Raw genomic sequence first — 24,312 nt, 5'->3', positions numbered from 1 at the left:
GAGGAACACTCCTCCATTGTTGGTGGGACTGCAAGATGGTGCAACCACTTTGGAAATCAGTGTGGCGGTTCCTCAGAAAATTGGACATAGCATTACCCGAGGATCCAGCTATACCACTCCTAGGCATATACCCAGAAGGTGCTCGAACATATAATAAGGACATATGCTCAACTATGTTCATAGCAGCCTTATTTATGATAGCCAGGAGCTGGAAAGAACCCAGATGTCCTTCAACTGAGGAATGGATTTAAAAAATGTGGTATATTTACACAATGGAGTATTACTCAGCTATTAAAAACAATGAATTTGAGAGGTTCCTAGGTAAATGGATGGAACTAGAAATTATCATACTGAGTGAGGTAAGCCAATCACAAAAGAACACACATGGTATTCACTCACTGATTATTGGATATTAGCCCAGAACCTTAAAATGCCCAAGATGCAACTCACAGGCCACATGAAGTCCATAAAGAATGAAGACCAAGTGGGGGTGATTCGGTCCTTCTTAGAAGGAGCAACAAAATACTCAAGGGAGCAAATATGGAGACAAAGCGAGGGACAAAAACTGAAGGAGGGGCCGTCTGAAGACCTTTCCACCTGAGTATCCATCCCATGTGCAGTCACCAAAGGTAGATGCTGATGTGGAAGTCAGGAAGTGCATGCTGATAAGAGCCTGATATGGATGTCTCCTCAGAGGTCTTCAAGAGTCTGACATATTCAGAGGCAGATGCTCACAACTAGCCATTGAAGTGATCATGGGGTTCTCAATGGAGGAGTTAGAGTGAAGACTGAAGGAGCTGAAAGGATTTGTGGCCCCATGAGGAGAGCAACAATACCAACCAACCACAGCTCCCAGGGTCTAAACCACCAGCCTGGGAGCACTTATGGAGGGATCCAGGGCCTTAGCTGAATATATAAGAGTGGAGGGCCCTGCTGGGCACAGGTGGAAGATGAGATCCTTGACCTCATGAAGGCTGGACGCCCCAGGGGGTGGGAGTTTTGAGGGTGGGGAGGTGGGAGTGGGGGGGTAGATAGAGGTTACATCCACAAAGAAGAAGGAGGAGGTGTGAGGGGATTGGGGGTTCCTGGGTGGGTGGGGGATGGGGTAAGGGGACAACATATGAAATGTAAATAAAACATCCAATAAAAAAATTAAAAAAAAAAAAAAAAAAAGAATGAGGGTGTCATGGAGTCTCATTCCATGATTCCAGAGAGCTACTGGGCCCAGGAAATGTGTGGCAACATCAGAGTCCATTCACACAGACTTCTGAAAAGCTATTGAAGGTAGCTGGAAAAGTAAAACTTGAGTTTCAGTGGAGACTCTCAGGATGTTGAAGATGCCAGAACCCTGGGGCAGATGAAGAGGGAAGCTGGGAACAAAGACAGAGGCTAAAGACAGAGAACGTGAGGGTTGAGAATATGCAAGCTCTTTAGAGTTCAGATGGTCCTGTTACTAGATCAGTCAGACATAGAGGTATGGGCCTTGATGTTTGTTCCACTGGGTTTTTGGCCTTTCCTTTGGTCTGATCTTTCCTTACTGTGCCTCATTTCCTCCCTGTTGGAATGGGGAAGTTTACTCTTTTTTTTTTTTTTTTTTTTTTTTTTCTTTGTTGGTTTGTTTAAATTTACTCTTACACTGTATATTAGACACATATAACTTGTTTTTTGTGTGCTGTAGGGCTTCCAGTTAAGTGACTGCCTACCTCTCGGAAGATATTCTGAACTTAAATTTTTAAACAACACTGGAACTGTTGAAGACTGTGGGAAATTCTGAAATTGGGTTGGATGCATTTTGCATAATGGGATGGCCATAAGCCTATGGGGACAAGGGGCAGAAGAATGTGCCTTAGGAATGAAATGTTGGATGATTAGTAGAAAAGGGATAGACTTGTGACAGTTAATATTGAGTTGGTAAGACACACACCCCTAGTGTGAACAGCACCATCCCACAGGCTGGAGTTTCATATCAAATACAAAGGACAAAGCAAAGCTGTCCACCAGCATTCATGTGTCTCTCTGCTTCCTGACTTTGGATGCAATGACTAACTGCCTCATGCCCCTGCGCGCATCCCCTGCAGTGATTTCAGAGTCAAAATAAACCTTTCTCTCCTGGAGCAGCTCCTTGTCGGGTAGTTTGTGTTGTGGTGATTATTTAAAACTGGCCTCTGGTTCATCCGACTATCAAAGCTGCAGCAGCTCTGCCTAGCCCAGCCACCATGTTTCTCGGCCTGAGGCCACATGCGCGCTGCAGCTAGAACCGGCCGGCCAGAAACACCAGCCCCTCCACTCACTAGATGTCAGCATGAGAGATGGCTCTGCCAATCTTCCACGCTGTCTCCAAAAGGCAGGGCATTGCCCAGACCATTCCGCCATCCATGCTGGCCCAGTAAGAAAATGAGACTCTAATTCTTATAGATTAATCAAAGGCTTTATATGTTTGATAATGATTAATAACAAGATGCCCATACAAAGAGAGTTGTATCCCAATTAGCTAACCTAATTAAAAGTTTATAAGTTGTTCCCCATGAGTGCTCTCCACACCTGTGTGGTTCTCCATCCTTCTACATCTCTGCCCTCCTAGCTCCTCCTCTTGCTTTTTCCTCTTCCTCTCCCAACTCCTCCTCTTTCTCTCCTTACTCCTCCCACCTTAGCTCCTCCTACAAGTTTGTGTTGAATTAAGTATTAATAAATCCTGGCAGTGAGTTTTGCTACTGGGCCCAGTGGTTTATGCTCCCGAATGAAAGACACACACATAGCCTTTATATTTTAATATGCCTTAAACAGCAGTACAATAGCTGGGCCACAGCCTAACCTCCATGCTCATAATTCTGAGTTATTGCTTACTAATTTTGTGTTGTATCTTGGCTGCTCTGGACCCAGTTAGGCAGCCCTATGGGCTGTGCTCTCCTGGCTCCTTCACATGGCAGCTAGGCCTCTCTGTCCTGCACTCTTCTCAAGGCATAGTCTCCTCTCCTCTCCTCCACACTCTCCCAGCATTGTGGATCTCCTTCTTCCTCCTCCTCAGGGTCCAAGGCCTGGGAAATCCTAAAAATCCCTCCTCTGTCTGTCTTTCCCAGCTATATGGCTGTTGGCATCTTTATTTACCAATCAGAGCCAACTATGTGCAGGTTTCCAGAAGTTACATGCAGACTCTCTCATGCAAGCAATTTTTTGGTTTTTGTTTTTTTAAATAATTTATTTTTTCTCAAATCATAATTCATTCACACTGGGGTTATAAACACAGAAAGGCAGGATGTGGGGAAGGGAATGGCACTGGAGTGTGGGTGTTCAGGGGGAATACAGATATCTTTCAGAACCGGGTATTGGCTGGGTGAAGGTTCAGGGGACAAGTCACTATGACTCGCAAGCAATTTTTTGGGTGACCATAATTAGCATTTGTCTAATGCAAGCAGCTACAGCTTCGGTCACAGAATGAAAAAAGTCACAAGTACAGAAATGTAATCTTAAATTTCATGTGTCCATGATATTGGGGATGGGGACTTTGGAAGGCAATTAGAATGGTGTGAGGTCATGACAGTAGCATTCCCATAATGACAGTTCATGACACTTGCTCTGTTTCACTATGTGATATCCCCACCTATCATGAGGTAACCAGGATGTTCCCACTCAGTGCCAGCACCATGCTCTTTGACTCACCCATACAACTCAAAAAAAAAAAAAACGACCTTCCTTTATTTATAAATTGTCCATTTGTGGCATTCTGTAATAACAACAGATAATAGGGTAAATATTGATTATCAATTTGAAAGGTTCTAGAATCACCCATGAGGCAAGCCTCTGGGCATTGCAGTGTGGAGTTGCCTAGATTAGGCTAATCTCCAGCATATCTATGAGGAATTGTCTTGATTAGGTTAATTGAAGTGGGAAGACATAACCTGAATTCAGAGTGGATGGAGGTGGGGGTGGGAGTGTCTTCTAGTTGTAACCTATATATAAGGAGGTCCAAGGGAAAACCTTTTGATCTCTATTTGCTGCCTCTTGCTAGTGAATGCTGCTGATGCTATCCTTAGATGACAGCAGACATTTTCTTCAGACACCAGTGGCTCTCCAGGAGTCCGTCAGCTCTAGGTAGAGTCTGCCGAAGCATCCAGCCTCGTGGACCAAATAGCTACCTGGTTTCTCTCCATTGCTGTGACTATCCAGTCATGCCATGTAATTTAGTTTACTAAATCTTTTCACTATGTATATCCATTCTGTCAGTCTGTTCCTATGGAGAACCTTGACTAATGCAGACCCATGCTATAAGAACATTTTACTATTCTTGATAGTCATAATCATGGTCGTAGAACAATTGTTATTCTGAGCAGTTTGTGTGTGAGTGGCATGGGATAAAGTGAATGTTTTCAAATGGAGAGTTGATTCCATCACCTCCTGAGTCCTAGAGATCTTGAATCATTAGAAGAAAGGAAATAAAAATGTAAAATGGAGGTGATTAAGAAAAATTCCCTGTAACTCTGAATATAAATTAGAAATTACAATGTGAATACATAATGCATGTTAAGTCTAAAGTCAATATAGTTCTCTAACTCTTCTCCTTTAAAAGGCTTAGGAATAATGAGCCTGGAATAAAGAACAGAGCCTCCGGAATCTAGGTTGGGTTTTTGTTTTTTGTTTTTTGTTTTTTTTTTTTTGTTTTTCGAGACAGGGTTTCCCTGTGTAGCCCTGGCTGTCCTGGAACTCACTCTGTAGACCAGGCTGGCCTCGAACTCAGAAATCCGCCTGCCTCTGCCTCCCAAGTGCTGGGATTAAAGGCGTGCGCCACCACCGCCCGGCTGGGTTTTTGTTTTTTGAAGCAGGCTTTCATTATGTGCCCTATTCTCAAATGTACGTCCTTCTGCCTCAGCCTCCTGAGTGTGTGATTACAGCACTCACCACTATGTCCTGCTTTAACCAAGGTCTTGAAATACTACTTCTCAAAAACAACAACAACAACAACAAATAGATAAATGGCCAGTTGCCAGTCCAGGCAAAAAATGTATAGGAAGCCTGCAACCCTGCCATATAGGCAGTAAGGAGGTCACAAAAGACCACTGGCATTAGGCCCAAAAGTATTTAGGCGTGCACTTGAATACCTTCCTGGGCTTAGAGAAGAAAAATTTGAACTTCAGAAATGGTAATGACTGAAGTAAGTTGTAACCCACCAGACATGCATAAATATGTAAGTTTGTGATATTTTTAAACATAGGTGTGATCATGTAGTCAAGAACCAATTCACTGGTAAGTAACTGCAAAGACAGAAGCATTTATCTCTGTCTTCTTGTGGAAGGGATACCACTGGGTGACCAAAATAAAAAATGTGGACATGCATCTCTCCATGATAGCATCCCAACAGTTACATAAGTTAATAAAACAATTGATGGGATATAATTATAGAATTAAACTGTCGCCATCTTATAGACTCCTGTGAGTTAACAGATTCAAGAATAAAGCATCAACACCAATTGTGGCCCATAGCACAGAGGAGTGGAGGGACAGAGGGAGAGGAGGGAAGAGAGGAAAATAGGAAGCAGGGAGAAGGGGAAGGAAAGAGGGAAGAGGAAGAGGGAAGGAAGGAGAAAGCAGACAGTATATGCCTCCCAACAAAAGAACACACTTATTATCTTGCCAAGGGGACTGGAAATGAGACGGTGACATCCCCTAACTTCAGCTCTCATTATCTGGGATACACAGAGCGTTCAGAGCACACTTTGAACTGCACCACAAGTACACACACAGCCAAGCACAGACCAGAAAACGGCAGGAGCGGTGTCCTGCTACACTAAAGCAGGAGGTACAGGGCTGGGGCACCTGTGACTCCAAGGAGACACAAGAGACATGTCAATGTTTTGAAGCAATGAGATTAGGCTGTGGACTGGGGGAGCACCATTGGATAACGGAACCATGGAAAGGCACTGGACACTAACAGCTGTAAAAGTCGCAAGAACACTATCATGTCTTCGCGCCCCTCACTCATGCATAATGAGCTATCATGGTGTCCTTGGAGCTCAGGGAGCTCAGTTTGACCGAAGGAGACACAGTCACTATCTTTAGGGCACTCACTGTGTAACAGGCGAAGCCAATACAAGCTGTAAACACATAGCTAAGGTGTTACGACCCAGGTGAACTCTAAGAGAAGGCCAGAGGCTGTTCTGCATGAGTAGGCAACTTCATATGAGCTGGCATCTGTGAGGGAAGAGGAGAAAGAGAGACCTTCCACGCAGAAGATAAAGCTCTGGGGTCACAGAGAAGTTAACTGAGACACTCTGAGAAGTGTGGGAGAGCGAGGGAACACCTAAGGGCCAAGACTGAAACAATGTGGTGGTAGTGTTCCTTCAGCCTTCCTAACAGCATGTACCATCCTCCTCAGTGTCCCCCTCTGTGTCCATGACAGTTTCCACACCCTGCCATGTGCCTAACTCTTGAGAATTTGAACATCATTTCCTCCCCTGCCCAGCACTGTGTCTCTGTGGCTTGGGTGAGCTGGGAAGTTGTATTATTCACAAGAGCAGCTGGGCCTTGCAGCTCCCAGCCCAGGAGACCTGAGGCTTAAAGCACCTGAAGTGAAGTGGACAATGCCTGTATACTCATTCTCAGCCCCTCAGTGTGCTCATTTGTCAAGTGAAAGCAGGAAATTCTGCTTTCTGGAGCTGGTACAAGGTTGTATGGAATAATATTTGCTGAGAACCAACTCGAAGCTTGGCACCTTGGTCCATGTCTTATGACTATAATTGAGTTCAGGCATCTTATTTCTAAGAGGGCTATTTTTAGAAGGAAAGACTATTTTTATTACTCTGAAAAGTATCTAGTGTTTTTGGAGATACCCCGTATAACACGTGTCCCAAACCCAGGACATTCCAAACCCTCCCCGAGCCCTCATCAAGAACAGGAAACTTAATGTCAAGGCTGTTTGAAATCTCTACCCACAGCCCATCTCACCCATAGCAATGATCTACTCCAAGATACCCATATGCACAAATAATCTTTGCCCTAAAAATAGACACTGGGCACAGCTCCGTTGAGATTGGATTTCACCTCTTGTTTTTAAGCCTGTCAAACTGCCAGCCAGTGCTAGGCTATAAATTACCTTCTTGAGAATCTTCAGTGACGACAGGAAGGGCTCTGGGGTATGGATTCTTGGCAATGGAACAGTTATGTGGCAAAATCTCCAGATCTAAAAAACTGAGCAAGAAGCGTATTTGCACCACAGCTATTTACTCTTGCAAAATCAGCATAGACGCCTGGGTTGTTTCACTCGGGAGGGAACGCAAGGGCACATTCAGTAGATGGATGTAAGAGGAGAATGAAGGGCTAGGGCTAGCTCCTACATGTTTCCCAACTTATCTTTAGGGCTGCTGTCTAGTGCCTTTACTGAATTATTTGTTTCTGTGTAGTTTCTTTTGTTTGTTTGTTTCGTTTGAAGCAGAGTCTCACAAAAGCTTCAGGTTCACCTCAAACTCTCTATTCTCCTGCCTCACCCTTCCAAGTGCTGGGTTTACAGGTCTGTCACCATGCCTGGTCAGTGCATTTCCACGTGTGCTTTAGCATAGAAAAGAGAATTTCTGAGTTTGGACTGCCTTAAGTCCTCTGGGTCTGCTCGAAGCATCTCCTTTGCCTCTCTAACCTTGTATTCTACTGTTTCAGGATTTTTCCATGCCAGGCCCTCTCTTCCGGGTCAGTTTTCTCCCAAACTATAGACCCAGAACCCTTCTTCCATTATTCAACTGAACACAATTAGCATCCAACAATTAGGTGCCACCACACGGCTAGATCCCTGAGGTGACTTAAGAGATCAGAACAGTACACTCTCAGATCACTTGAGATCATAGTGTGCTCAGTCCCAAGGGTCCCATGCCAGCAGCCTTGCTTCTTGACCCTGATCTGCTGCCAAGTTGCCCTGACCTAAGCTGGAAGCCCTTTCTTCAGGCCTTTATTACCCAGATCTGAAGCTCCCCTCCCAACTCTCCCACCCTTCCCAGTCCCAGGGTTTGCATCACAGTCCCCTTTGAGAACTCTTTCCTGTACCCAGAGAAGCAGACTTTTGTACTATAAATAATAAATGGGAATTGAATACATAAGCCCCACAAATACCCAAACCTGTCAGTGACTGTTCACATTCTTTATATAAAATAGTACGGGATTCTCATATAACCTATGTGCATCTTCTCATGTTTTTTGAATCATCTCTAGAGTACTTCTAGTACCAAATACAGTGTAAGCCCTGTGTAAATGCTTGATCAGAATGATTTAGGAAATAATAACGAAAAGCAAAGTCTGTATATGTTCAGAGCAGGTGCAATTTTTCTGCATTCTTTTTTTTTTTTTTGACCCATGACCAGTAGGATCTACTGATGTACTCAAAGATGTCAACTATCTCAGTCTGGAGCACCTACATGGTATTGGCTTCCTATGCTCACAGATTCTCAACAGCAAGAGATGTGTAGGATTTTGCTTCTATATGTGGTATAAAAGCAGATTGTGGGAAAAAAAAAAAGTCAGGACACATAAGTGAGCCACTCTCCATAAGAAGAAACTTGAGGCAAAGGGGAGGATGGAGAGAAGGTATGGGTTTGGCGGGGAGGGGGGGGGTTGTTGTGGAAGGGTAAACGGGAAAGGGATATCATTTGAAAATGTAAATGAATAAAATGATTAATAATTTTTATTCTAAAGAGAAGAGCATGAACTCTATGCAGCCAATGAAAGTGTTTTTCTAGGTCCAGTTCCAGGAAGATGCTACTGGTATTTAAACAACAGCAGCTTGCCTGCTGGCATCTTATGCCTGCAATCTTGCTTTTCTCCCTGCCCTGTGGAAATTGTTCAGGGATTTTGATCATATCTGGAGCTTCAGGCTTAGTATAATCAGGTCTTGAAGACAGTGACTTCTGTCTCCTGCCCTAGAACCTCGGCATCTAACCTAGACTCTAGGACTCCGGTATTGCTATTTGCCTCAATAGTCCTTTTGAAACGCAACAGAAAGTTATGTTGCCACAAAACACCACCTCCTAAGGACCAAGTCCTAGGGACCAATCAAAGAGGAAGTTAGATGTATACCCTGGGTTTCCCATGTACCTGCCACTCAAGTATGTGAACTGTGGAGCCTTGTTCCTGCTATGAAGTTCACACTCAGAGATCTCAGCATGAAGTGTGACAAGAAAACACTGAAGATCTCATAAATACACACATTAACAGATACCACCTTAAATGCAGACACATATAAGTAAAAGGCAAACAGCAACAAGGGGAAATGTTTCAAGTTCCATCTTGATGCTACAGCAACCACCTTGGAGGTTTTGTTTCAACATCTCTACATTTGAAAAAAATCAAGTTACTTCTAATAAATACTTTATAGATTCTGAAAAATGTGTGGAACTCAGACTTCCTCCATTAAACTTGTTATTCTCCTACTTCCGTTTCCTGACCTTTGATCTGTTTCCTCATCCTCAGTCAATGGTCTCTTCTGGCCACTAGCTCTAGCACACTACCCCTCATCTGTCTTCCAAGCAATGCACTTCCCCAGCCCCACACCAACCCCATGCACTGAGCCCTCTCCTCCTCCTCCTACTCTTTCTTGGGTAGCTTCTCCCAAGTCCCACTGGCTTACAGAGCAGCTCAGTGTTATTCCATCACAGGCAAGGATACTGAAAACATGAGAGATGAGAAGAATATGACAGAAGACCTAAATGAAACGAAATGACTTGTAAACAGTTTTCAGAAGCTTCTCAAAAGAATCCCATTGTCCAATACATAACTTTTATTCAGATAAACAAAAGTTTAGTCTGATGAAATAGTCATACTTTATTAATTTGTTCTCTGAGTAGTTGGGAGATGTCAGCTAAGCTAATTATACAATGAGTTATTTATGCTTACAAATTCCATGGACTTCTGTAGAGCATTTATTAGTCCTGAAGGACACTCCATGTGCCAAACATTTGCTGGACATTTTTCACATATTTTATTTTGGAACAGAAGAAACAAATTTAATAAGATAAAATTGAGTGCAAGAGCACAAGTCCCTTCAGAGTACTGTGGCAAGATACTGAGCTGCTTCTTCCATTCATGTGGAAGTTATATTGAATTAACTCAAGGCAATAATAGATATTATCCTCAGTTTCAAGCTGAAAATATAATCTAATAATTAGCATACACGATTTATACAGGAACACAACTTTCCAAAGCCAAACTCTAGACAGTAGCCAAACGGACTCTACACTTGTTCTGAATGTCCTCAGAACCTGGGACTAACTGTGGTCACCTGAAAATGAAAATAGGGGATAATCATGAATTGGCGTTTGGAGAGAGGACCATCAAGGAACACCTAATGGGGTCTGTGATACACTCTGAAGAAACTTGCCTGTCTAAATTAAACAGTTCAGCCTGATTAAAACAAAGAGGTGCATTCTGCATGACTCTGCGTGAACTGGAAACTGGCTTCAAATGTAACTACAAATTGGAGCTTGGACTCAGGGAAGATGGGCCGCTGGCATGCCGAGGCTCCTGTGGATGACAATTTTATTGTCACTCTGTGACAAAACCCTTCTCAATGTTTCTTCACACCTTGGACTCTTGAGCTTTCCCTGGTTGTCCTGGCTTTCAGAGGTGCTTGTGGTCTATCATCATCTAAACTCCACAATGTTCTATCTAGCCTTCTAGTTCAATGTTTGATGTCTTATTTTTATCTCCAAGGCTCCAGTGCAAACTCAGCCCCTTCACCCATCTCCACCCTGTGACAATAAAAGCTAATTTGGGGTGCCCAAATCAGCCATGTCACTAGCTAGTCATTGGCAGTGAAGAACAATGCCGCTCCTGCCTCCCTCTCCTCCACTGATATCACCTCAGTAGTGGAAGGGGCTCCCCCTCTGTTCTCAATTCCAGCAGTCTGTGGTACTTGGTCCTGTCCTTGGGGCTGTCTGTGTTTTTCTTTCCATAGGGCACATTAAACAACCTCTTCCATTCAAATACAATGTTGTGTCAAGGGGAAACCTGAGGAATTAAGTTTCTCCATCTCATTGGATAATTGTGGCTAGAAGATTTGGCAAGGGCAAAGGTTTTCAATTGTACATAAACACAGAGGGAGAGAAAGTCAAACTCAGCCACAAAGAAGCTGAGCAGTTGAGTCTGGGTCACTACTTACTTAGGATTGCTCAAAAGAAGGGAGGCTGGATGCAAAGCAAATAGTGCCCCCATTTTTCTCCTTTACTGCAGCCTAGGGAAAAGGCCTGGATTCTGGAAGGGAGATTTAGGGATGGCCAGATTTTCTCACGTTTAAATGCAGAGGTTATTTCCCCATGGCTCCCTGCTTTACCGTCTTCATTGGTAATGTAGACTCTGCTGAGGAATTATTAATTCATGTGTTAAACATCTTTGCAGACTACTAGTGTTAATCTTCTTTTAAATTCCACGTTTTAAACTGATGCTTGTCAGTGCAAGGTCCAAGGCTGGGGAAAGGAGTTGAGCATTTCTGGGTTCTCAGTCCCCTAGCATCCACCTCACCCCACACATGTCAACCATCAGCTCTCCTTCAGCCTGCCTCACATCAGTCTATGGGCAACAACATAAGCTTCTCTACCTTGGCAAGACCAAAGTTCACATGGAACAAACTATTTTGAGGGTTTAGAAATGAGTTGTAATATAAAAAATGCCTCTTACTGGAGAACAGAGATAATTTTATCCTTCTGTATGAGAACTGTACTAACTATTGTCACTAACAGCTCTATCATATGCTGTTTTATTACACTACATGCTATTAATTATTAAATCAAATAGTTTCTAAGTGATTACAATATTGCACAATGACAAGGAGTTCATCTAATCTTTAGTGAGAAATATTCTTGTTTGCATTTTAAAGACTTGTTTTTATGCATGCGTATGTGTGTGTGCACATGCATGCACCCATGTATGCACCCGTGCATGCATGTGCCTGTGCAGGCTGTAAGAGACTGGGAGATATCATGGACCTAGAGTTATAGACAGTTGCCAGCCACCTGACATGGGATCCGGAAACCAAACCCCACTTCTCTGAAATAGTAGCAAGTGTTCCTAACAGCTGAGCCATGGGTGAAACAGCTTCATGGGTGGGTACTTGGTTAATACAGAGTGGTGCAGCTGCAGATTACCCTGGGCCTCAATGACTCTGAGTGGTGGAAATCTACAAGGAACTTTTTTTTGTTCACTTTACATCACGCTCACTGCCCCCCCATCACCCCCTCTCACAAACCTTCTTCCCCCTCGTTTTGTCCTCTTAGCAGGTAGGTTCCTCCTGAGGATCCCCCTATCCTGATATCTCAAGTCTCTGCAGGGATAGGTGTATACTCTCTCACTGAGGCCAGACAAGGCATCCCAGCAAGAAGGACATATCCCATGGACAGGCAACAGCTTTCAGGATAGTCCCTGTTCCAGTTGTTCAGGGCCCACATGAAGATCAAGCTGCACATCCACTACATATGTGCAGGGAGGCCTAGGTCCAGCCTACGTGTGTTCTTTGGTTGGTGGTTCAGTCTCTGAGAGCCCCAAGGGTCCAGGTCAGTTGACTCTTGATATTCCTGTGGAGTTCTTATCCCCTTTGGGGCCCACAACCCTAAAAGGAGATTTTCTGTGGCGGCATCTAGATGTCAATCATGTCAGTGAATACTGGAAACTTCTCTTTAATCTTCTACCTCCCCTGATCTCTACAGAGTGGCTGCCACTCAGTCTATAGAGTACGCTATTCCTGTCTGTCCTCCATCCAGCAGACAGAGCTGACCTTTCTCCATGTAGTCCTTTCTGTATCTCCCCTTTGATCCTGCTATTCCACTGGCAGGTAATGTTCTCCTCCAACCATGATCCTTCTCTTCCTCACAGGGCTTAGCCTTGAATGCATTTTTGGCGTCTTCCTGTAACTGACCTTCCTGTAACTCCCCTCTGCTTTGACTTACTGGTATTTCTCTGAGCAGTCTTCCCTCCTAACAGTCTGTGCAGAGCTAAGCCTAACCTAGCCGCTCGCTGTCTTTATCCCTGTTTCATAACACCAACTCTACTGCCCCACATCCCAGGCCTGTCAAGTCCTACTCCTCCTCATTTCAGTTGACATCTTCATCTATGTCTCCCCAAAGAGAGGGAAGTCATTAAACAGGGGCTTTGTGTTTCCTATGCTCAAGACAATTCCCTCTTCCAACACTCAGGTCCACACGTTGTCCTGGCTTCCTTTTGCTGTCTGTGTTCTGCCCATCCTGCAGCCTAAGACCTCTCACATTCTCAGGTCCTTCCTGCACTGCTCTGCAGTCTGAGGCCTCTCACTTTCTCAGGTCCTTCATTCACTGCCCATCCCTTTCTCAGAGCTATTACCAACCACACGAGCTGAACTGGTGTTTCCAGAGTTAGACAAACTTCCTGATTCTCTTCATCTCCAACTATACCCCAAGTCCTTGGCATCTATTCACAACATTATGTCTTGAAAGAATTATGGTAGCCTGCCTCTACTTGTTCCTCTTGTTCACTTTCCCCTGACTCATTCCCATGAGGCACAAGTAAATGAATGAACCAGCATTCTTGTTAATACAGAATGAGGAAACTGTAAATTACTATGAAGTACACACCATGATGATAGCAAACGTGGTGGGGGCATTCATTTAGGCCCCCTAAATCAGTAAATGAACAGTGCAGGGGTCTTGCAGTAGCTCCACCAAGATCAGTTACAATGGGAAAAACACTAAGTTTATAGTGGAGAAGCCTGGCTGATTCCTTGTAGCCAACACAAAGTGGTGATAAAATGGTAGCCCATACCCATGATGTGAAGCCCCTAAGGGATGATCTTAACAAAACCATGTAGCTGTCTAAGAATGAGAGGTCAGTAAAGAGACACAATGTAGAATAACTTGGTATTGTATTTATCAGTGTCAAGACCTGCAAGATGAAGATTAAGGAATAGCTACATCTGATGCATAAAGCACCACAGCAGAAGGCAGTGTCAGGCTATCAGAGCAAGGCAACTAGTAGGAAAACAGCCAAAATTAAGATACATTTTGTTTCATGTTAATTTGCTGGTTTTGATAATTGTGATCTTACTGTCTGAGTCGCTGACACTGGGAAGCTGGATGGAAATTGTATTAAGCTTTCTGTGCTGTTTTTGGCACATTTCTGTAGGTATGGAATTACTAAAACCAAAGCATTAAAATGTAGAGAAATGGATCAGAGTCTGCAAGTGACACCTTAATCTTCATTGAAGATTTAAACAGAAGAGCTTTGAAAGCGTTGGCTTGACTCTGAGAGCAGAAGAAAATTGAGCGGTGGACAGTTCAGCTGTGTAGAGTCCTCAATGCTCTGTCCAACCCAGTGTCATTGTGTGCTCGTATAGACCCCAGCTTCTCACACTTTTGTAATTTCAACAAGAAGTCCATGGAGATGACTAGTAACAAGAAACACCTGTGACTTCTTTATGGATATATCAGGGGACCATTTGTTCAAGATCATCTTGAAGATACCAATCTCTTGGTCCCTCATGTCCAGCCACCTCAAACAATCATCTGAGATATTTTTCTCCTCCTCTTTCTCCTCTTCCTCCTCTTCTTCCTCCTCCTCTTTCTCTTCTTCCTCTTCCTCTTCTTCTTCTAACAACATATGAATTGTAAAAATATAAACAGCTTACAAGTTTTTTCTTCAAATCCTATTAGCTAGTCTGGCCCTTGCCATGGGTGTGAATTTGATCTCCAGTTGACCCCACATAATAGCTGATTGCATAGAACTGTCCTCTGACATCCCTACACATGCACACCTTACACATAATAGTAATGATAATAGGAATAACATAAGAAGAATTATTTTTACCAGAGCCTATAACCTTCAGCATAATATAACCTGCTGTTCTCTGACTTCCACACACATCCACACACCCTGACACACAATAATCATGATAATATAATAATAATCATTTTAACAGAACCTGTAACCTTTAGCATAATAGAAGATGCTTGGTGAGGGGGGTATAAACTGATATTATAAGAGTATATTGGCTTCTTTGAGACAGAGACATGATATTAAATATATACTGATAAGCTTTTAAAATAATAAACAAAAAGGTCCTGGCTATAACACTTGACAATTGCCACAGGGCAATCTTACCATGGCAGATTTGACTGTGCTGAGACAATGTCACTAAAGGTAGATCAGCCAATGAAGCTAACAGCAGCACAACACAGTCCTAACGTCTATAAAGATCCCTCCTATCCCATATGGAGAGTTATAAGCCATCCTGTGATCCTGTGAGGTGGTTACTGTGTCCAGGTTGTTCCATGCCTCCTGTTCTCAAGACCCTCTTAGGCTTCAGGGTCTTGATTCCACATATACTGAGCATGCTTCTCCACTCATGAAACAGACAAGGCTCATCTCTTTCAGTGTGTCCTGAAGGCAGGATCCACTCACCAAGATGACCGTCTACAAAGTTTCTGAGCTGCTTTGGAAGGCATGTGGCTCCTGTAATGTAATAGTTTTCTGGGATACTCAAAGCCAGTTTATCCCACCTCTCTGTCCACGTGCCCTCATCCTGTGGTGGGCTGCTGGGCCTCTTCTGCTTTGCCCTCACTGATATTCACACCTTCTGGCCTTACTTTTAACCAAAGGCCTTCACAAAGGTATCTTGGTGTCTTAACTTGCTTTTTCTATTGCTGACCAAAAGCAACTCACACAGGAAAGGTTTATTTGGATTACACATCCATGTAACAGCCCCATTTTGAGGGAAGCAAGAACATGGAAGAAGAAACTGAAACAGAACCTCAGAGGAGTGCGACTTACTGGCTTGGTCCTCAGGCTTACATTCAACTACCATTCTTCTGCCTACCTGGACTACCTGCCCAGGAGTGGTACCACTCACAGTGGAGTGGACCTTCCTGCATCAATCATTAATGAATAAAATAATGCTCCACAGACTAGCCTAGCCCCATCTGATGGAGACATACTTTTAGTTACGTATCCTCTTCCCAAATGATTCAGTTTGTGTCAGGTTGACAAAGAACTAAACACTACAAAAAAAAAGATGATTTCCTTGATAAAAAGATAATTCTGGTGTCTATTATTACAAAAGTCTAGTTATATTAACCCAGATTCTTTGTCTCCTTTCTGAACTTAATGTAAATGGATTTTTCTTTCTTACTTGTAAATGGATCATAATGAGAAATACATGCAAGGTCATAGTAAATTAGAAAATCGAGATTATGTATGTGAAGTGTAACCTCTAGTGACTAATCTCATCATGTTGATTGAATTTAGAAATACCTATGGATCAGTACAGTCACTTCCTCCAGATGTGCCCATGAGGGTTACATCCAGAGTCAAATAGACCACAAAGGCTCGGAGCTAATATATGCTATAATATATCTGCACATTCAAATTTTGAAAGACTACTGGCAATGGTGAAAATAAGGACAACAGGACCTAACAGGGCCTAAATGAAGAGAAGATAGTTGTAAGGACGGTGTACCTGTGAAGCGTGATCTTGGCCCTGACACCATCCTGTAACCCTACCCTGCTCTTTGGCTTATAGTAAAGTTAAAAGCCTCTACTACATACTTACTCCTCTATGTTATTCTGCCTCAACCTTCAGCCCAAAGCAATGTATCCAAGATCTAAAAAGATTACCAGAACGTCTGCTATGAGACAGTGTGTTCTATACATGACAGAGAAACTAGGCCCATGAAATCTCAACAACATGATCTCCCAAGTAAAGACCTATGTAAGGACAGGTCCAGTGGACATGCCAACATGAATGGGGGAAATCTCACAAGAGCCCATTCCTAGATGAAGAGCTGCAGACAATTGATGCCTGAAACATTATGGAGATATACAAAATAATGAAGAAATAGTCTTCCACAAGGACAGTCTCTCTGATAGGTTACCATCTCAATTAGGGTCATTATTTCTGTGACAAAACACCATGACCAGCACAACTTATGGAAGTAAAGGTTTATTTGGTTGTACTTCCACATACTAGTCCAACATTGAAAAAATATGGACAAAGTCAAACAGGGTATAAACCTGGAGATAGGAGCTGATGTAGAGGCCATGGAGGGATGCTGTTTTCTAGCTTGCTTGCCCCACTTTCTTATAGAACCCAGGACTACAGTCTAGGACTAGGGTCTTCCCCCATCAATCACTAAGAAAATGCTCTCTAGGCTCACCTATGGCCTGATCTTATGCAGGCATGTTCTCTACCAAAGCTCCCATCTCTCCAATGACTCTAGCTTGTTAAGTTGGGATAAAACTGGCCAGCACAGTTATTTAATTGCAAATGGACAGCCCTAAACAAATATACATAAGAAAAAAAGTAAACTGACTCAGCTCTCAGTGAGGCATTACATATATGTACAGACAGACAGATAGATACAGCTAAATAATAATTTTATTATTATATATAACAATAGGTCAAAAATTTGAGATGAAGTTATGGGAGACATGGGCATGGAAGAAACTGGGAAGAGAAGAAAGGTGGAGATGCTATCAATCTAATGCCACAGCATTAGCTTTCAATAATCCCAGCCCTTCTCCCTCTCTTCTGACATCCAGAGTATTGCATGTAACTTCCATTTTGGTGACAAAGAGACATAGTGGGGAAGTCAATCTAGGAAGCCTTCTGTTATTTGCAAGAAGCATCTAGGGCACATCAGGAAAGGTTACCCAGAGTGTTCTAGTGTTTCTACTCTGAAGCCCAGCTTCAATTGGCAAAGCAACTTTGTCTCTCAGCACAGTCGCAGGGCCTCAGACCCCCAAGTACCACTCTCATCCCTTCAGAGCCATGTGCAGTCTCTTGTGTGGTCAGAGACACAGAAGTAGTTGCTATATGCACAGATCGTCATTAGGTCTTGAGCACATGAGGAATTCCAACTGGATCTCCCTCAAGTAGGTCCTAACCCCCACCCAGGGGATGTGACAAACAGTCTCAAATTCCAGCCTCACTGCTTACTGGCTGTGTGGGTTTGAGCAAGATACCAAGCCTTCGGAGCTTCCCAGCTTCACCTCTCCTCTCCTTTCACTTTCTGCAGTTACAATGTAGAATTGGCAGGAATCTTCCTACTGACCATGGATGGCCATACTGAATACTTCTCCAATTGGTGGTGGAGCCAAACAATGACCACAATGACCATCCAGTGGAAACTGTGCTTCAGGTGTGTGTGTGTGTGTGTGTGTGTGTGTGTGTGTGTGTGTGTGTGTGAGTGTGCATACACAAGGGTGTATGAGGGAGGAGAGGTTTCACTCACCCATGTGGGCATGCATAGGGCCAGAAGTTAACACCAGGATGTTTCCTCAATGACACTTTCACCTTCTGTGAGACAGGGTCTCACAAACCTGGCACTCTCTGAGTTAAACTCACTGCCCTAGGATCTGCTTCTCTCTGTCCTTCTGTGCCCAGGGCTAAGGTTACAGATACATACCACCATGACCAATTATTATGTGGGTGCTAGGGAACCAAATTCAGGTTTTCTTGCTTACACAGTAAGCCCACTGATCCGTCTCCCCAGCCTGAAGTTTGGGTTCTGAATTTTCATTTGTCCATCCATTAGCAATCTACAGTAAGATCTTCTCAGTGCTGTAGAGAGGCAGCTTCCAGCTTGTTTCCCTGTCATTAGTCAAGAGGAATCGGTATTTTGCTATAAAGTTCCTTGGATTTCTTTTTATCTGCCTCTTGGACCCCTATCTCTGACAATGATGTCAATGGATGTCGTCCCAGTAGTAATAGCACAAAGGAGCACAGGGGAATGCACTTAGGAACAACCCCTAGCTACTTCAGTAAGATATCAGTCTTTTTTCAGATCCTCCTTCTGGCTGAGGCTGGGCAGCCATCAGTCATAAGAATAGTCATTCAGAGGCTCAGCCTGGTCCACTGTGGGAATAGGTGACCCTGGCAATCCCAGCACTACTGGCCTGGCCCTCCATGCTTAATAAAGCTGGCTGTCAAGACCAATTCCATTCCTAAATACGGAGCAATCCACTCACAGACCTGGGAGGCTGAAGGCAGCCAGATCCTCTCTTAAGCCACTGGTTTTCATCATAAAGGAAATTGCTCCTCGGCACAAATTGTTGAGGAACTGATAACAATCTGTTGCTGAGGTAACTATTCTTCCACGAAGATCAAGCAGAGAAATTACCCAGATGGACAACAATGATGTCATTTTGAACCCCTTGGCCACCTGGCTGCAAGTCAAGAACTATAGCCAAAAGCCCATGAACATTATTTTCCTTGCTTACAATTCTCTTAAGAGTTCAGGCCTGGGAATTGTGTCCCGCTCCCTTCGGCCCTTACAGCTAGAGCAAGCAGCAGCATTTGTCACCATGCCTGGGAAAGAAAAGAGGGTCTTTGTGTAGTAACTTGAGAAGGCTTCTGAGCCAAAGTCTCCCTCTCCCAGCTCTTGTCAATGTTCCTGCAGACGAGAGTCCAGAGAACAGCCTGTGAGCTCTTTTCAGAGCTGAGAAAGTCAGGCTTTTAGTCACCTTTGCTAGGCTCGGGGACTTGGATCACTGGTCACCAGCCCAGGATTTACACAGAGAGCAAAGAAAAGGGACAGGAAAAGCCGGCCCTTCTGCTGTTTGAGAATGAGGGACTTTCAGAGATGGGGGAGACTGTTGCAGCCCTGAGTGGAGCCACTGTGCTCCTTGATCGATGAGAAATGGAGCCACACCTTGGTCACATGGTCCAGGCCCAAGGCTCTTGCTTGTCTACAGTCATCCGCAGTGGGTAAATAATCCCTCTAGTCTTGTATCTCTGTGGTGAGACAGTCACTGCAACTGCCCCACCTTGGCAGCTCAACTCCACACTGCACTGATGTGCACTGGCTCTGTGACACCCCACTAAAAGAGTAGATTCATCTCAAAGCTCTTCATCCACCTCCACTTCCCTTCCATCATTACCTCCATCTGGCTGCCAAGATAACTACCAACTCAGTACTTAGTAGTTTGTTCCAAGGGGAGCTGTATCTTTTGAAGAGCAATTACAACTTACTGAAGTGACCTCTTCAGTAAAACACAGCTAAGGATCCACCCAAGAAAGGTTTAAAGACTACAGAACAGTCTGTAGGGTGCATGGTATTGGCACACAGAGGCACATGGTAACTGGCACATATACCTTTTTGGGACCCTCTAACTGAACAGGCAGTTCAGTAGCTCTCAGGATAGTCACTTGGCCACCAGCTATCTGCTCCATTTGGGGATTCTGGATGGAACTGTTTCTTATTTCGAGCAAACTCAGTTTCTGAAATGTTTCTAGAACTTGTTCTGTGTGCAGACCATGCCAAGTTCTGGGAATTGCAGAAGCTGCTGCTCCAGAGTTCAGGATAGACTACAAGCAAGGTAAAAATAGTTGCCTAGGAAGTCAGATGAGCGCTAGAGTTCTACATAAACTGTCAGAGCTCCTCCTCTGTTGCAGCAAGAATCTCAGTCTCAATCCCATGCCAGGGATCTAGAGGCCAGGCAGGAAGCTGCAGTTACCCTGTATGCTGTTAAGGCATAGAGCCCACATAGCACACACGTGCTGGAGAAGTCATCTGCATCAAGAGCTCAGCAGTCTGTCAGTTCTGTCACAAGTCCCAAGAGGCTCCAGGAAGCCTTAGGCAGGGATTTGGTACATGTGATCTATTGGGTAGGGAGGAGATGGAGGCAGGGGCATGCTCTCATACTCTACCCATCCTGCCATGTTCTTTACCTGGCTATTTCTCAAGGTGATGGTAGCAAAAATCCCCCTCGCACACAAAGAGCAGGCTGCTTTCAGACAGGGGGCCTCACCAGCTTCGTGACAGCAAGTTCCTTTCCCAGAGTAACCCATTGTATGTGGGAAGGGACCCACCTGTGAGCTCAGGGACTGGGGTGACCGAGCCAATACTATTACTGAGCTGGGAATCCTTTGATTCCTAACATGGCCACCCAAGTTGTAGGATGTATATATTACAGTCATGCCTAGCTGAGTGTCCTATCTTCTGCAAACACAGAAATAACTGTAGAAGGCTAACTTCTTAGATCTCAAAGAAAACCTCAACCTTCTCATAGTCCTTAGCATGTGACATTGGTCACCACCATTTCCAGCAACAACATGTTTACTTACTGTGTCCACAAATATGAAAAGTCCCTGCCTTGTCTCTTTGCCAACTTCTGGAATACCCATAGATCTCTTGGTCTGCCTCATGCCTTTCCTATTGTCAAGCCAAATAACACCTTGTGCTTTTATCCCTGCTAGGTATCTTAGTGGAACTTCCAGCCTCTAGCTTATGGATGGTGACTCCCCAGCCAGCAGAGTCTCTAACACCCTGGGATGTCCTCTATCTAATCTCAGGTCCCCAACTCTGAGATCTTCCTCACTGAAAACATACACAACAGCAAAGAGACTTTTAGTTGCCTGAAGTGTATGCCTAACTGTGTCATGCTTCCCACCTGTAACTGGTTTTCATTGCTCTGGTTTGCCTCATTCTTCAGGATGTCATTGCAGAAACACTGTGGGAGGGGTCTTCCCTGTGCTCTGTCTGGCTCAACTGAGCTTTCCGGAACTCACTCTGTATTACACTTCAAACTATTAGCCAGCACCGTGGTGCTCTCCTCTGGAGGAAAGATCTGATGCATGCAAGTATATGTACTATGTTTAACTGAGGTGCTTCTCAGAATATATAAATTCTATGTGGTATGTGTGTTGGCTTCCTCCAGCTGTTCCCCACATTGGATGCCTACTGTATGCCTTTTGGGGACCAGCTGTGGTTCTGCATCCTTTATTTCCACCCTCAGGGTGTTCAGGAACCAATGCACACCAAGTGGGAAGGATGAATCGGAATCCACAATGGATAGGGCCTACAGGATCTCTATCAGCTGGGAGTGAGTGCAGGAGGTGGGGGAGCTTTCTCTAAGGATTTTAGTGGAGATGAAGGCCTGCCTGGTCCAACAGTCTTCAGTGAAACAGCTGGTATGCATACACTTTATTGATGTGAACAAAGACTATATATGAACCTTGGAAAATGGGAAGGAGTTTTCAGGGTGAATCTAAAATCAGGCTCCCCATATTGGGTAGAGAAGAGGAAACCCCATTAAGAAAAGGGAATCTTCATCTTGTCCCAAGCTCAGAGGAGCTATCTGGACAGGGTAGACGTTGACCTTAAGTAGTGAGGTGCAATGTGTGTGTGTGCATTTATGTATGCACACACACACATACACACATACACACACATACACATACACACACACATATACATACATACATACATACATACATACATACATACATATTACATACATACACACATATATAAGTTGCACAGGCTGGTCATTAGTTAATGATCCTCCTGCCTCCATCTCCCTAATGTTAGAGTTCCACACATGTACAACCAAACCCAGTTTCATGTAGTGCTGGTATTGAGTCCAGGGCAAGCACTCCTACCAATTGAGTAACCACATCAGCCATAGCTAGAAATTTGTCTTTAAGACCAATGAACAAATGAATGATCCAAATAGGTTTTGTTTCTCTGAATTTCCATGTGACATTCTCTGATCTTCATATACTGCTTGCAGTTCTCATATCCAGTCTTGCTTAATGAGCTCACATATGCATATGTGTGTACATGTGTGTACATGTGTGCACATGTGTGCACACATGCACATGGAGGCCAGAGGTCAATGTTGGCTTTCTTCCTCATATAATTTCTCATTTCATTTTATAAGATTAGGGTCACTCACTGGACCTGGAGCTCACCTATTTGGCAAAATAAGCTCAAAAGAGAAATCAGGAACTCTTCTGTCTCTACTCCCCAGCAGACAGGCACAAGCCACCATACCTGGCTTTTTACATGAATTCTGAGGAGTTGAACTCAAGAGTCCCATTTTCGTGCAGTAGGCACTTTGCCAACTAAGCTGTCTCCCCAAGGTCCACTCTGACCTGCAGCTGCACTCATCAGGGATGACTTTTCTGTCTTGTGTTTGTTCAGACCACAGTATGTCACTTAGTTTTTCTATCTTACAATCATGCATATATAAATCTAACACAAGGACAGCAGGAAGTTATATACTTTATTGAGTTTTCTTTAGGTTGATGGATGGGTTTTTCATTCATCTCTCAGCCCATACTGATCAGTGTATCTATGTCTAATACTATAAGCAACTCAAACTCCTCGAGAAAGAGATGGGCTTTTTTTTCTTGCTTCTTTCTGTCAATTCTCCATCTCTGAGTGAGTTTCAGGAAATGAATTTATTCGAGACTCAACAAATATTTATGAAATAGCTAAAAACATTTCCATCCCGGTACCTGGATGAGGTCCCAGTCGGTGCATCTGCAGGGGGGAGCACTGACTTTATTTATAGGCTGGGAGGGTACACAAAGCCTCTATTCTAACCCTGAAGCTGCCAAGAGACTGATCTGAAAATCTGAGTGTCTGAAGACTTCGTAAGAAAGCATACGGTTGGAGGATGGCTTTTTGACAGTTCCACTTAGAATGTGATTTGATTTATCCCTCTTTTTCCATTCATCGAAGCCCACTTATTCTTTGAGAATGTTCCACAGCTCAGCTCAGGAAGAGACCCTCTCCAGACAGCAGGAGAGAGCAGAAGATCTACAAGTTGGGCAGGAGATCTCCAAAGCAGCAATGCAGGGACCCTTCTGTGGGGACTGGACTGGGCTGTCTTGTCAAGTTACTTTAAGGTCTTTCAGATTCTACCTTAGTTCCTTGAGAAATAAATGTGGACATTTTGGCTGTCTTGCCACTTCAGTGTTTCTGAGATGGAAAACAAGACTGATGGGGTTAGGAGTGCATCACATTCTCCACATACCACTGGGAGGTCCAGTGGGAGCCATGATTTGAAATATAGGCTTGGACATAGGTGATATAATTTTGTTAAAGGTACAACTTCCTCCCTACCCATTCCTTTGTCCCAGCCCCCAACTCCTGCAGGCATTATCCAGACACCTGCAGGACATTTCTATTGGAAGGCACATAGACTAACTGAAAATTTCTTTCCCCCTTTTTCTCCAACTCCAACATCTCCCTCCAATATCAACTCCAGCTCTGTAGCAGATCACCTGCTGCAGCAACCACTTCCTCTCTGCACCCATCTGCAAAGGATCAGGCAGTTCTTCTCCAACATCTTCCGTACTTATCCTGGTATCCCATCCTCCAACCCCTGCAGGCATCCCCTGGGAACCAACAAGCCAGAGAAGCATGTAGGTCAGAGAAACAGGTAGGTATCTTCAACTCTGCATTCTCCTTCTTTTCTTTCAAACCCAATCTCCCAGTCTCACTCTCAGCTCTGTACCAGACCACTTGTACTGGCCTCTCCTCCCTCACTGTCCCCATTCCAAGGAGACTAAGCAGATTCTAGAGGCTCACTCTG

This window comes from Grammomys surdaster, unplaced genomic scaffold (genome assembly GCF_004785775.1).
Source record: "Grammomys surdaster isolate TR1022 unplaced genomic scaffold, NIH_TR_1.0 140, whole genome shotgun sequence".
NCBI lineage: Eukaryota > Metazoa > Chordata > Mammalia > Rodentia > Muridae > Grammomys > Grammomys surdaster.
The sequence above is the reverse complement of the archived record's forward strand: the minus strand, read 5'-3'. Positions refer to the sequence as shown.